At 41.7% G+C, this 14,442-nt stretch overlaps 1 protein-coding gene across 4 annotated transcripts in view; it reads right to left on the reverse strand.

Annotated features, from left to right (window-relative positions):
* Positions 1–14,442, reverse strand: part of cdk14 (cyclin dependent kinase 14) — a 207,006-nt gene that overhangs the window by 39,341 nt on the left and 153,223 nt on the right. The gene's annotated exons all lie outside the window — the stretch shown is intronic.

The following is a 14,442-nucleotide window of genomic DNA, read 5'->3' on the forward strand; positions in this document are numbered from 1 at the left end:
ACACCCTAAAAAAAAAGGCATAAGAAACACCTATGGCGGGGGTTCTAAATGTCCAAGGACTACTCATATTTAGTAATATTAATTCACATAGCTGAGCTCCACCCAAACCAGCTGAATGAGCTTCTTTTATATGAACAGTAACAAATTGACACTGAACACTAGGGGTGGTCGATATTATATATATATAAAATAATATCACGATATATCTGGGTATTTTTGCGATAACGATATTCTTGATGACATGACAAAATAGAGAAAAAAATAGATTTTAAAATTCCACAAACCGTGGACGAAACTCGCACTCTGCTGAAAACCTGCAGAATCCAGCGGCTCTCAGCCACGCTTGTTGTCCGATAAGCTACAAACCTATTTCATACGGTTCTGCTGCGTAACGGTATGACGTCATTACGTCAACAGGTCGGAAAATTGTCTTTATGACGATATTAGATTTTTATATTGTCTGAAGAAATATACCCGTATTATCGTGAACGATATGATATGATATGGCAACGCCCCCCCTCAAAACTAACAATTTGTATCACAACAGCTTAAATTCAACAGCATGTGAATGCTTTTTTGTGTTTGCATTTCCTTGCGTTTTGAATTGTATCTACAATTACACAGACGTTCCATAAATGTATACTACGCTTGGTTACCACAGCAACATGCAGATAGGTTGCTCATAACTGGACACATCAAATACAATCTGTTCACATGCAGATAACAATGCGGATAGTCAGTCCTAAAGAACTGACTGGAGGAAACAACTGATTTGCCTGCAGTCTGAACACAGCCTTAGTTTAGTAGTGAGGATATTTCATGCCATGTAGCCTCCTCAACTGAAGCTTATCATAAAGCTTCTCTGTACTTTTTTTGCTATCATTGCAGTCATTCTGACTCAACAACAGAAAACGAGCCTCCTGCTCAGAAACGGTGCCTCTGCAATCAGAGGTTGTGATGGAAAGAATGAGGCAACTTACATACAGTACATGCATAACAATGTGGACAATCCCTCTTTGTATCAATCTGAGTTGAACTCATTATCGCACCATTTTTCTTTCTTTTTTTTTAAACTCATTATCATGCTTTGTTTGACACTAATTCACTCAGCTGATACGAGAAGCTCCAGAACTGCTGCTGTAGAGGAGCTGTTGGCTGCACCACATAAGAAGGAATTGCTCTTTCTTTTCATTTTGGAGTGGCAAAAAAGGAAGGAGGTACATGTGCGACGCTCATTAGGGGAAGCCATATGGTGGAGGAAAGAGGAGGAGAAGAAGGAAAAACTGGGAGAGGGAGAGATGGAGTGAAAAAGGTATGGGACTTCTGCATCTCTGGAAAACATCCTCTGTTGTTGAGATTTGTTTACAGCGATTCGGAGGCATCCACCAAACTTCCGTCGTATTATTTTGTCATCTCAGTGTCTCATTTCTCCTGTTTTCTCAGAGGGGTAAATGTGTGTGGAAAGGCATTTTATTTAAAAAACAGCAGAAAAAAAACACCAATAATCCTAATATGATAATATGGTAATGTGCACGGAGCCGGAGAGAGATTTAACCCTAATGAGTAACTGGTACAAATTCCGTCACTTGATCACCACCAGTTCCTGAGTTCCACATGTGTTTGAGAGCAGTGGACTCTGCGATGTCGATCCTTTTTACAATGGCTTCATGTGTTCAGATAAGGGAAATAATAAACTATGTACACTGCCCCTCGAAATACACTGTAGTAGACAGGTTACTGAGACTATCTGTTATATGTATATGTTATGTTCAAATTAAATTAATCTATAAATGCCATGACAAATATATAAATCGGGCGATACATTTTGAAATAATCTGTCACAAATGTGAGCGGGTCAGTTAACATTAGGATGGACGATAGCTTTTTAATTTCGATACGAGACCGATACTTTTAGCAATAATTTTACTGACACCGATACTTTCTTAAATGGGTATGTGATTTTTCATAATAATGATAGTTTTTAGAAAAAAAGTTCATTACACTTACATTAATGATTCACATATTGTACCTTAAGCAACCAACTGCGGAAGTTTCACTGTGATATCTTATAGTTTATTCATTTATTTGTTACTTTATTAACTATTAACTCTATTGTAGTGTCTGGCCTTAAAATTAAATTGTGATAAAGATGTTTTGGAGCTTAGGGCAGACCCCTGGGTTGTTTTTAAATGCTTGAAAAGGTTACTAGTGTCGCAGCTGAGTGGAACCCTTTTGTCACAGTTTGTGCATCTTGCTGTGTTTTTGTCTACCGATGAAAAGTAGCACCACCACGCTACGTTTCCTCTCTGCCATTCTCTCATGTCGAGTAAATTCAATATGCGGAAGAGAGGTGTGCAGTTGGCACCTGTGCAGCAGGCGCTCGATCACTCTATCCTCGTGTCTCATTGGTTCCCACGGTCATGTGACACGGGGCAACAACTTTTAGCACGAAAATGTGTCTAACTCAGGAACTGATGATGATCAAGCGACAAAATTTGTACCAGTTACTCATTAGTGTTATATCGCTCTCCGGCTCCGTGCGTGCGCACGAGCAGTCGTCTCGGAGCCTGTTGACCTACCCTCGGACGAGAATGTAACATATGTCTTTGTGTGAAATGTTCAGCATTTCATGGATTAGTTTTAATGAGAGCCTGTGGTGCAAACATCACAACCACAAAAGCAAATGGTAAATGAGGTAAACAGGGCTGGAAAGTTAGTCCCCAGACGTTCTGACATACAGCGTCGAGCTGCAGTTCATATCTACTGCGCTCACAATGCTTTTCCATAAGAAGAGGATGAAATGAAAGCCCACATTACTGCCAGGCACTGAAACTGTACGGTTATAAGAGGCAGTGGGAGAGTAAAGCTGGCTGATTTGACTGAAGGCTCTCTATTTCTCAAGGCTATGCCTCCGGTTATCCTTCCTTCCCCCACCTCCTACCCCCCTCCCCCCCTCCCTCAGGCTCACAGCAGGGATATACTTTAAATCACTTTGTCCTCTACCCAGAATAACTTTCTGACAGGTTGTTTTGTGGACTGCACAAATCTATTTCTTCCCGCAACAGAGACAAAAATATTTCTTCTCTGTCCATTTGACTTTGTAAGTTCTGGACAGTGACGGCTTTAGTAGACGGGCATCTGGGTAGAAAAACACCAGAGGACAAATGGTGTTTTTACTTTCAAGAGAAATGCCTGCACAGCGATGAAGGTTTCCTGCATTGCTCTTCCCTAAAAAGAAATATACGCGGTCACTGAGATGATACCCGAGGCGAGTGTGTCTGTGCATGCAGTCAGATAAATAGCTGGCACCCCCACATTCCGGACACTCCAGTCGAGCTTTGCCTGTAGCTGTTATCTTCAAAGTGGCACAGCGATGCTTCAGGGCCAGAGTGTCCTGTGTCCGACCTGTGATGGCTGACTGCACAGACACACTGTACAAAGGCTGCTGCTTTGTGTGAAGCCCGGCCAGGTGACCGACAGAAGCACCGAGAACAACACTCAATCGTGCGACATCAGCTGTCAGAACAGATCCAACTGCACTGTCGCTACCAAGACCGCATTTTCACATGATTTGGAAAAATAAAAGATTAACAGTGTCTGATACAAATGAACCCTTCAATGTATGCTGCAGGTATTTCCTGATCTGGCGCTCCGTCCATCAGCTCCGTCGTGTTTTTAAACTGCTTGTGGTCTCTTCTGTTTTGTTAGCAAACCAATTCCTGTTCAATATCCATGAGCAATAATTAGCTTAAGCTGGCGTCCTCTCTCTGCCAACAAAATAAATAGAGATTCACTCTTCTACGAGCTGTTTTTGGTCCACACCAAGTCTTAAGAAATCTACCTGGCACTCCAGCTGCTAAATGCTCCAGCGCTTTCACCGGCTCTGGTAGTATTTGAAATTATATTGCCGAACTGCTGCTGCTCGGGACAAGTGGATGGGAGCAGTAAAGTGAATAAAACGGTAACGTTGTGGGCTGCAAAACCAAAACAACAAGCTGAAAGATGCTAAAATGATCCTTGACGCTCAGGGAACTCCGGCGGCTGGTGACGCTTCTCTGAGGACCCAATTAACATTACATGTTGTCAATTGAGTCAATGATCATATACAAATATTATAGTTTAGTTTAAACTCTAAATGAGTTATATTCACCATGGACTAAAGGCCTAACATTATATTAGACAAACATCCAAATATCATATTGAAATACCGATCAGGCCTCTCTGTCTCCTGCTTCTCCTCATCATCTGAATCTAAATGGACCGTCGGTGTGAAGGTGAGTAGGAACTGTTGTCTGTCTTTCTGTGTCGGGTCTGTGATGGACTGGTGACCTGTCCTGGGACCCGGTACAGGATAAGGTGGGTATAGTTAATGAATGGATGGATAATATCTATTAGATCCGTTGCCACAGATGATTTGCTTTCAAAAGTACAACGAACAAAATTCTTGTTTGGACTGAGGCGCAGAGCTGTCGAATTTACCTCTTTCATGTTGCTTTTTCCTCCCTGATTGAATCAATGTTTCATGCTCTGTTATGTATTCTGACTGTGAGCACACTGCATCCAATTCTTCATATAGTGTAGCCTAAAGCGAAGTGTGTTGCAGCTCAGAGAGGGGGCAGCTGTCTCCTACTTGTTGTTGAGACTTGGAGTTGAACTGTGTGGTCACTGAGTGGATTGATGGGGGGAGCCATTGCCTACCCTCGGCACAAGTTGCATCAGCTAATCTTGTGAATAATGCAGAATCATGAATAAACATAGATCAATGCAGTGCAGTACTGTAAAGGAGACCTGCCTTTTTTCTTTCTTTTTTTTTTTTCATCCCTTTCCCTTCTTTCCTCTCCTCTCCACCCCGCCTCCATTCTTTCAGTCCACTCCTTCTATCCTTTTCTGCCTTTATCTTTTCCCACCACAAAAACACCATTTCTTCCTTCCATCCCTGCCAAAATCAATCCCTCCCACTCTTCCCTCATCCTCTGTCACTCTCTCTCCGTCCCTTTCCTTTCCTCTCCGGCCACAACAGTGACAGACATTGTAGTGCTGTAGTGTTGCTGTCTCTCAGTGCGGGCGAGTCGGGCCCGGCCTTCACTCTCAACTCAATAGCTGCCCGGGTTTCCTCAAAGGCAGCCATCCAGCCAGCACAAAGCCTGCCCACTGGGAATAGACCCACAAAAGAGAAAGGGGGCTGCTCGCCTCCTTTGCTCTGCTCCGTCTGAAGCGGCCTGCCTCCACCACCTCCTATAAATAATACAACGCTGCCTCAACAAAAAGAAATCCTGCCCAGCTCCCGCAAGCCTCTGCTTCCATCTCTTCTTTATTCCCTCCCTCACGCTGCCTTTCCCCCCGTCTCCCTTCTCCTCACCTCTTTTACCTCCGATTGTAACAGAAAACCAGCGCTTCAAGACCGGACTTCTACACATTCGCTTACACGTTACAATAAATAATGTATGTGAATTCTTAAAGTAGTGCTCATTATGCACACTATACTTTGCTGCCTTACAATGCACTACACTCCAAAAAGTCCACCAGGGCACGAATATGTTGGCATAACGTGGATTTATTCTGTTTATGTTTGTTACATGATTCGAGTGTCACTGGCTGAATGTGAGAAAACATCAACATCAGCACCTCGTCTATAGAAAATACCATAAATAATTGGAATTAAAGTGATATTTCAAATGAGCTCCCTTCCTTTGATTAGTATCACACATGTACGGAGCCCTGGAGTGAATATGATAACTTTGAGGATGCTATTGACTTTATAGTTGGTCAACTGACACTTGAAGCAGGTGCAGTGAACTCCACGCTGAGAGGAGAAAGCCTGTTGTGCTGTCTCTATGTATAAACTTATCTCGTGCGCACAAATGAATTAAAACGTGAGCACGATTTAGTATCCCCCATGCACTCAGTCTTGGATAAATGGTCACTGCCGTTTGGTTTCATTGCGTGCACCACAACATGGAGGAGAGAAAGCAAAGCAGAGAGAAGTCAAAGGAAAAGGCCGTAAGAGCGTCTCTGAGCAGGTTCTATTTATTTATTGAAAAAACGGATTCTGATCCCTCGTAAATGTTGCATGATTTAATCAAGCTTCTTTTGAAGATTTTAATTTGTTTTTAGCTTTTCTTATATTGTTTAATTAATCCTAAACAATCTGCTTTTCTGATGTTAGAAAAACAAAATGTGAGTAAATGTAACTAGAAAAAGACATGTATGCCAAATATGGGCATATTTCCTGCTCCATTTGCACATGCCCATACACATACCGCCGGGACCTGCCACATTCTGGTGGTGAAAGATCCACATGCTGAATTAAGGATCTGTAATTTGGGTAAATCGGCACTTCCTATTACTTGGATGTATTTTTACTTTAACGGAGGTCTATTAATACTTAGAAACATGTTTTGATATAGAAAGCCGACTACTTACAGCTCTGAAGTGTGTTTGAAGCAAGTTAAATGCCGATGCAATGTTAGCTTAGCTACACTGACAGGCTACTAAACTTCATATTACTCTTTAATACAATTCAGTGTTTGTGTGGTTAACTTCGGTTGTTTTAGCATGCCAATATTTAATAATTGTTCAACGCCCTGCGGCCTCGCCGTTACTGTGATCTCCGACCACTGTGGTTTCAAATTGCATCCACGTGATAAATTCATGATAAGTTTTTCTCTTTTAAAAAAAAAAAAAAAAAAAAAAAAAAAAAAAAAAAATAATAATAATAATAATAATAATAATAATAATAATTGTGGTGGCTTTCTAAAGGGTTCATGTTACTGATATTAACTGCAGCCCTGCTGCGGGAGCGCTTGTTATTTCTCCCTGCGGAAGCAAAGAGAGAAGTCGGCTGCGCCTCCTGTCGTGGACAGTTAGCAGATGTCTGTATCGATCCCACAAGTAACAACGCTGATACCTTTTTTTTCCTGTTCTCACAGAGGGACTAACACTTGTCCTAAACGGGATTTAAAACAAACGCACCCTTCACGCGGAAGCTGGCGTGCAGACGGTGAACACTGCTGTTTCCATTTAGCTACTTCGGGCCGAGTGTTTCCACCTCGCGTCAACATGGGTGACCACCTGAGGGATCTCACTTCCCCCGCTGTTTATGCAAATGAACACGTAGGCTACGTCCCGAAAATATACGAGTAAATGAGCACAAGAACAAGAACCTGAACACCAGAACCACAATGATTCGGGTCAGATGAATTCATTGTTCCGGCGCGTCTCCAGTGGACCGAAAGGGGCGGGGCTGTGGATCAGAGGGGGCGGGGCCTCTCAGCTGTGGCTCTGATGTTTTCGGAAATTTGTTATTAATGTCTAAACATTTGTAAGTCTAATTCACAGCCTGAAACGTTCAGCTTTCTACATTAATTCGTTATTAATGAATTATTGATCTCCGCTGCATCTCTCCCACTGCTGTGGGTGACGTGTGTCGGAATAACACGATATTAACTAAAAGAAACAAAGATAAACCCAGAGGAGGCTTTGGTGAAACCAGCGTCGTGTGTTTTAATTCACTAATCAGCTGCTTCATAACGTCAGTTTGCAGTAAGTTTCTCCTGCTGTCGGTTGGCTGCACTTTAAAAAAATAAAAGAAGAGCAGGCCGAGATCAGATCAGCTGAACGACTGAATGGAGGGAAAAAAAGAATAACTGGTCAAACTGACAACCGACACACTTTTAACTAACTGGATGATTTGGCTGCAGGAGGTGAAAGAAATGTAGTAGATACACACAAATACTATGTTAAAACATTTACATTATTAATACTCATATTGTCACTTCAGCCACTTGTAAATCAGGCTGATAATAAGACAACTCAACTGTTTAACAATGTATTACCAGAATGCACAATAAATACAAATTGTGGGAAATAAATAAATAAACAAATACACAAACAGAGAGACAAAAGAAATGAATATCTTATCTTGAGAAATTATTTTTAAAGAGGAAATAAAAAAAATGGGCAATTAAGAGGAAGGCAGGATGAATAATTTTTGTTACTTTTCATCATTTTACTCAGATGGACATGAAGCGCTTTAAAGATAGATAAGTTTGTATAAATACGTGGGAATATATTTATTTTTTTCTATATTTTTGAATTATAATTAAAACTTTTTTTTTTGGCTCAAGTATAAATACGTGTGCTTACTGTAAATATAGAAAGTTTCATTTGTGAGAGTTATAAATAGCTGTGTGCATGTGTTGGTGTAATTTGTCAGTGTGTTAATAGGAATGTGTGCAGAGGGATTAGGCTGCGATCTGTGCAGCTCTCAGCCCGTCAGGCTTCAGGACAAAGACACTGATTTCAATGGAAATGCAGCAGCTGAGAGGACACAACTCTCTCTGCAGGGTGACTTCCAACCTACACGCACACACACACACACACACACACACACACACACACACACACACAGAGAGAGAGAGAGAAACTCTCCTGGTCTCCTCGTCCCACTTGACCACATTCAGCGGTACGGCAGCTACATCTACTTTCTATTGAAGATGAACATCGAGCGAATAAGTGCTGAAGCAAGTTGGAGATGACGAGTCAAAGAGCTGATGTGTCTCCTGTGTCTCTGCACCTGTCTGTGATTACAGATATAATGTGGTCCACGGTGCTGCGTTGTGTCCCTGTGCTGCTTCAGGTCCATCATTAGGCGCACCATTATCCCCAGTCCTGGCCTCTGCACCTCTTATTACATGCAAATAGTGCTGCTTTATCCGAGCAGTGAATGGGACCCCCGTCTCTAAAGAGTGGAACACCCTCCTCGCCCACTCAAAGCCATTCCTCCATCTATTACTGCATTCTCTGCTCCAGTGCAGACAGCACACATCTCATGGCTTCGGTGTTGAAAGAAAGACCGCGGTGGTTGGCGGGATGCAGATAAGTGTCGCACAATTGTCTGAGTGAACAGCTAAAGATCAAACATGCACCCTATCACCACGTTGCAAGAGAGATAATCATTTACCAACATCAAATCTCCTGTATGTTCCATTTTCACTGCGACGTCATGATTTCGTGATATTTATTCACTACTTCGACATCAGAAGCACTGACGTCCCACGTTAAAGACTTCAATCTGCTGTGGTTTCTTTCACTTCTCTTTTGGGGCCTCGTTTAACCCTTTGAACCCCGGGACATGTTCAGGGTCATTCCACAATCGTCACGTTTAAACTCATATCTTGGTCGTGATTGGGGCTAAGCACTCATGCTATATCTTTTCTTTTCTTTTCAGAACAGTCTAGGCCATGCAAATATTTCATCATTTGATTTGATAATGCTTAGATATTTTTTATATTAGCCTTTATATCATGAAAAAAATACACATTTTGCCTTTGTTATGTTTTGGAGATAGACGCAGAGCTACATGTGGAGTGCAATGACAATGCAACTTTAACTTCAACTAGAATTGCAAGCAATTGTGAAGGTGTCCAAACACCGCCATGCAACTCGGACCAGAAGACCTTTCAACCAATTGAATTCAAATCGAATATTCTTGTTCAGGAATGTACACTGTAGGAATATTGCACACAGAATAAAAATGTGCAGGACTATACAAAGTGGCCTATATCAACAGTTGCATCATTATGTAAGGAAGGCGTGGATATAAAGCATTTGAATATGTAACTTATGGTTTCGGAGTTATTAAATAACACACGTTGGCCTTTATTATAGCGACTGACACGTGCCAAACCTTAATAGAAAATAATTTTCAGGGATCCCTATCGTCCATATAAATTTCATCTTTGCATGGCCAACGGTTTAGGCTCCCCAACCGTTTCTTTGGACAGAATAATAATAATAATTATTATTATATTATTATTAAAAAAAAAATCTGCCCAAAAACAATAGGGTTCCACCACCGTTGGTGCTTGGACCCCTAAATATCGCTGCAACGCTTCGTCACACAGACAAAGCACGGACCTTTCTGGAAAGCTCAAGTCGTGTAGTTTCATAGATGCAGTTTCATCGCTGCGTCTCTGTGATTAATACTTTCTGTCAAAGTTTCTTCAGATACTCTTGTGAACAGTGTTAAGTCGTTTTGGTGTTTCTGGTTTTGGTGGGCGGCAACGTATCACTTTATGTGATGTCCAGTGCTGAAATGTATTTCCACAATGTGTTGCCAGATGTGCAAGATGAAGCACCACGCGAGTGCAGGACTTCAGAAATACCTATGATGAGAAATTCAAACTGTATTTTACACACGCTTGTCTTATATAAGGGATGTTATTGCATGTTTACCATCATTTTGGTTCATGTGCACTCTGATAAAAAAGTAATTGTTAAAAGTGGCAAAATAAAGTGAGTTGTGTAAATATATTTCGTGTGATTCACTTAAAATGTTTAATTAGATTCAACTGAAATGAAAGGAATTAAACCATTAAATTGGTCTCCACGAACAAATTAAAATTGGTTAAAAGTTATGAATAAATATTGAATTCAGTCGACTCAAATTATATCATGCAACCTCTTGATGTAATAAAATGAAGTTGGTTCAACAAAGCATTTTTTCAGTGTTGGTATTATTAAGGGTCCGTGGGACTGAAGCCAAACCTCAATGCCACGTGACTTTGATTTCATTTTTCATTATCATTATTATCATTGTTTATTTTTCTTTGTTTTACTGTTTACTATATTTATCACCCAAATACTTCCTAGGCCTTTTTGCCCGCTCGTTGAGGTCATTTGTAGGGACGAGCTATTACATCGTGTGTGTGTGTGTGTGTGTGTGTGTGTGTGTGTGTGTGTGTGTGTGTGTGTGTGTGTGTGTGTGTGTGTCTGGCAAATCGGTTCCGAGTTTAACAACAGCTGCGGTTACCAGGGGTCTCAGATTTAAAAGCACCTGTTGATATTGTTTTGGTTACAGACGGCTGGAGCGCGCTGGGACGACGCATCGGCACTTTTTTTCTTCAAGTGAAGAAATAAAATGTCTACAGTTTTTTTTTTACATGTTTTGAAGAGCTGAAGCGAACGATTCAAGAGAGCCCCCCCCCCAAAAAAAACTAATGGGATGGTCAAATGTGTTAAAATTACATTTGACACGTATCAATTAATTCACGATATCAACCTGGAGAGTTGTTTTGATCTGAATTTGCGCTGTCAAAGTTACTGCATTTCACGGTAATATAAACGCAACACTTCCTGTATTATTTCAAACTAAAAGCATTCATAATTAGACAGAAACCCTCATTTCTTTAAAGGCTTTTATTGTTACGTTTCCCTCATCTCCTCTTCTCTCCCTCGAGTTCTGTAACTGCAGTCTCATGCCCTTTTATGGGCATTGGCCGGGGCGTTAACTTATGCTAATTAGGAACAACTGGCACGCTCTTTCAACTTCGGAGGGCCGTAGGATTGTTGCTACATTCCAATTTAAGAAGCAACGCTGAGCTTCTCGCTGGTTAAACTGACAACCGACACACTTTTAACTAACTGGATGATTTGGCTGCAGGAGGTGAAGAAACTGTAGCAGAGACACACGGATAATATATTAAAACATTTACATTATTAATACTCGTATAGTTACTTCAGGCACTTGTGAATCAGGCTGATGAGAAAGACAACTCAACTGTTTAACAATGTATGACCAAAATGCACAATAAATCAAAATAGTGGGAAATAAATACATAAATAAACAAATACACAAACACCTCTTCAGATTTTGTTCCCAAACCAAGATATTAATTTATCTTGTCTTGAGAACAAAATATGAAGAGGAAAAAAGAAAATGGGCAATTCGGAGGAAGGCAGGATGAATCATTTTTGGATGGACAGTAACCGCTTTATAGATAATACACATAGCAAGTTTGTATAAATACGTGTGCTCACTGTAAATACAGAAAGTTTCATTTGTGAGAGTTATAAATAGCTGTGTGCATGTGTTGGTGTAATTTGTCAGTGTGTTAATAGGAATGTGTGCAGAGGGATTAGGCTGCGATCTGTGCAGCTCTCAGCCCGTCAGGCTTCAGGACAAAGACACTGATTTCAATGGAAATGCAGCAGCTGAGAGGACACAACTCTCTCTGCAGGGTGACTTCCAACCTACACGCACACACACACACACGCACGCACGCACACACACACACACACACACACACACACACACACACACACACACACACACACACACACACACACACACACACACACACACACACACAGAGAGAGAGAGAGAAACTCTCCTGGTCTCCTCGTCCCACTTGACCACATTCAGCGGTACGGCAGCTACATCTACTTTCTATTGAAGATGAACATCGAGCGAATAAGTGCTGAAGCAAGTTGGAGATGACGAGTCAAAGAGCTGATGTGTCTCCTGTGTCTCTGCACCTGTCTGTGATTACAGATATAATGTGGTCCACGGTGCTGCGTTGTGTCCCTGTGCTGCTTCAGGTCCATCATTAGGCGCACCATTATCCCCAGTCCTGGCCTCTGCACCTCTTATTACATGCAAATAGTGCTGCTTTATCCGAGCAGTGAATGGGACCCCCGTCTCTAAAGAGTGGAACACCCTCCTCGCCCACTCAAAGCCATTCCTCCATCTATTACTGCATTCTCTGCTCCAGTGCAGACAGCACACATCTCATGGCTTCGGTGTTGAAAGAAAGACCGCGGTGGTTGGCGGGATGCAGATAAGTGTCGCACAATTGTCTGAGTGAACAGCTAAAGATCAAACATGCACCCTATCACCACGTTGCAAGAGAGATAATCATTTACCAACATCAAATCTCCTGTATGTTCCATTTTCTCGGCGACATCATTATTTCATGATATTTCCCCAGTTTAATATCAGTTTGACTTTTCAGATATATTTTTCAGCGCATTAGCTTGAACAGCGTGCTGTTCCCAAAGAAAGGCTGTGGGAAGAAATGGAAAACTACCAACAGACAATGGACGACTTCGCTCGGATGCTAGACTTCAGTGTTAACATGCGAATCCGGTGTTTCACCGTGAAGCACCAGGCAAGGAAGGAAAAGAAAGGAAAAAAAAAGATGAAATAGTTGGTCAAAATGATCAAGTAGTCTAAAGCAACATTCTTGGGAATTACCATAATATATACAAATAATAATTCATAGCAGGTCAAAAAGTAAATCAGAGTTTTGGCTATAAAACTCTAATTTAATACCGAGTCCTGCTACATCGTACTGTCAACTGTCTAAATCCCTAAAACCAAGACTCACAGTGTAACTCACTAGTCATAAATCACCCGATAATGTCTCTCATATATTTTGCGCAATGCAATGCGTCTCCATGGAAACGACTTGTATTCTGATCTTTTCATGTTGCTGAGTTTAGTGTTTGAAGGTATTTATTAACTACTTCGACATCAGAAGCACTGACGTCCCACGTTAAAGACGTCAATCTGCTGTGGTTTCTTTCACTTCTCTTTTGGGGCCTCGTTTAACCCTTTGAACCCCGGGACATGTTCAGGGTCATTCCACAATCGTCTTAAGCTCATATCTTGGTCGTGATTGGGGCTAAGCACTCATGCTAGATCTTTTCTTTTCTTTTTCAGAACAGTCTAGGCCATGCAAATATTTCATCAATAGATTTGATAACACTGATATTTTTTTATATTAGCCTTTAATATAATTGTGCCTTATAAAATTGTTATGTTTTGGAGATGGACGCAGAGCTACATGCCAAGTGTAACGCCGATGCAACTTTAACGTTGATTATCGCTGCAACGTTTTGTCACACAGAGAACACACGGACTTTTCTGGAAAGCTCAAGTCGTGGCGTTTCATCACCGCATGTCTCTGGGATGAATACGTTCTGTGATATTCTACCGAGAAGAGCAGGTGGGAATTTGGACGCAATTTGCATCCGTCAGCTTCGTCGGGTGAAGGTTTAAGTTTCTCGTCCACATTAGCATCAACTTCAGCAGCTTAGAAATGTGGGTCACTGTGACACAAGGCACACAAGGGGAGAGCTATTTATTATGGGAACTGATAAAACAAAAATATTGTAAAGCCCTACAGACAAAACGTGTGATCACATGTATGACACATGTTTACCACACGTCGCCACATATGATAAAATGGGGAAAACGCGCGGAAATGTTTGTACATGGAAATCTACGTGGGCTCCACACATTACACCACGAACATGTTCCAGCACCACACGTGTCCCATGGGCAAAATACACCATTCACACGTGCACGACCACACGTCATGTGGTCACGGGAGTTTTGGCGCTGGTGAAATTGATGTTTTTCCTGTAACGGAAGACGCAGTCCAGCCGGTTGCTGTACCAACATGCGTGTTTAGGATGCTGCGTGCTGGTGTACCGTCCCAGCTGCCTCATTCAGATCATCAGAGCTTCACCTCGTGGTGCCTCTGCATGCAAGTGTGTGTGTGTGTGTGTGTGTGTGTGTGTGTGTGTGTGTGTGTGTGTGTGTGTGTGTGTGTGTGTGTTTGTGTGTCCATGCTGCAGCAGCATACTGCTCGCGTG

This window comes from Embiotoca jacksoni, unplaced genomic scaffold (assembly GCF_022577435.1).
Source record: "Embiotoca jacksoni isolate LCO1_2020_lvr unplaced genomic scaffold, fEmbJac1.0.p SCAF_11, whole genome shotgun sequence".
In the NCBI taxonomy this organism is placed as follows: domain Eukaryota; kingdom Metazoa; phylum Chordata; class Actinopteri; family Embiotocidae; genus Embiotoca; species Embiotoca jacksoni.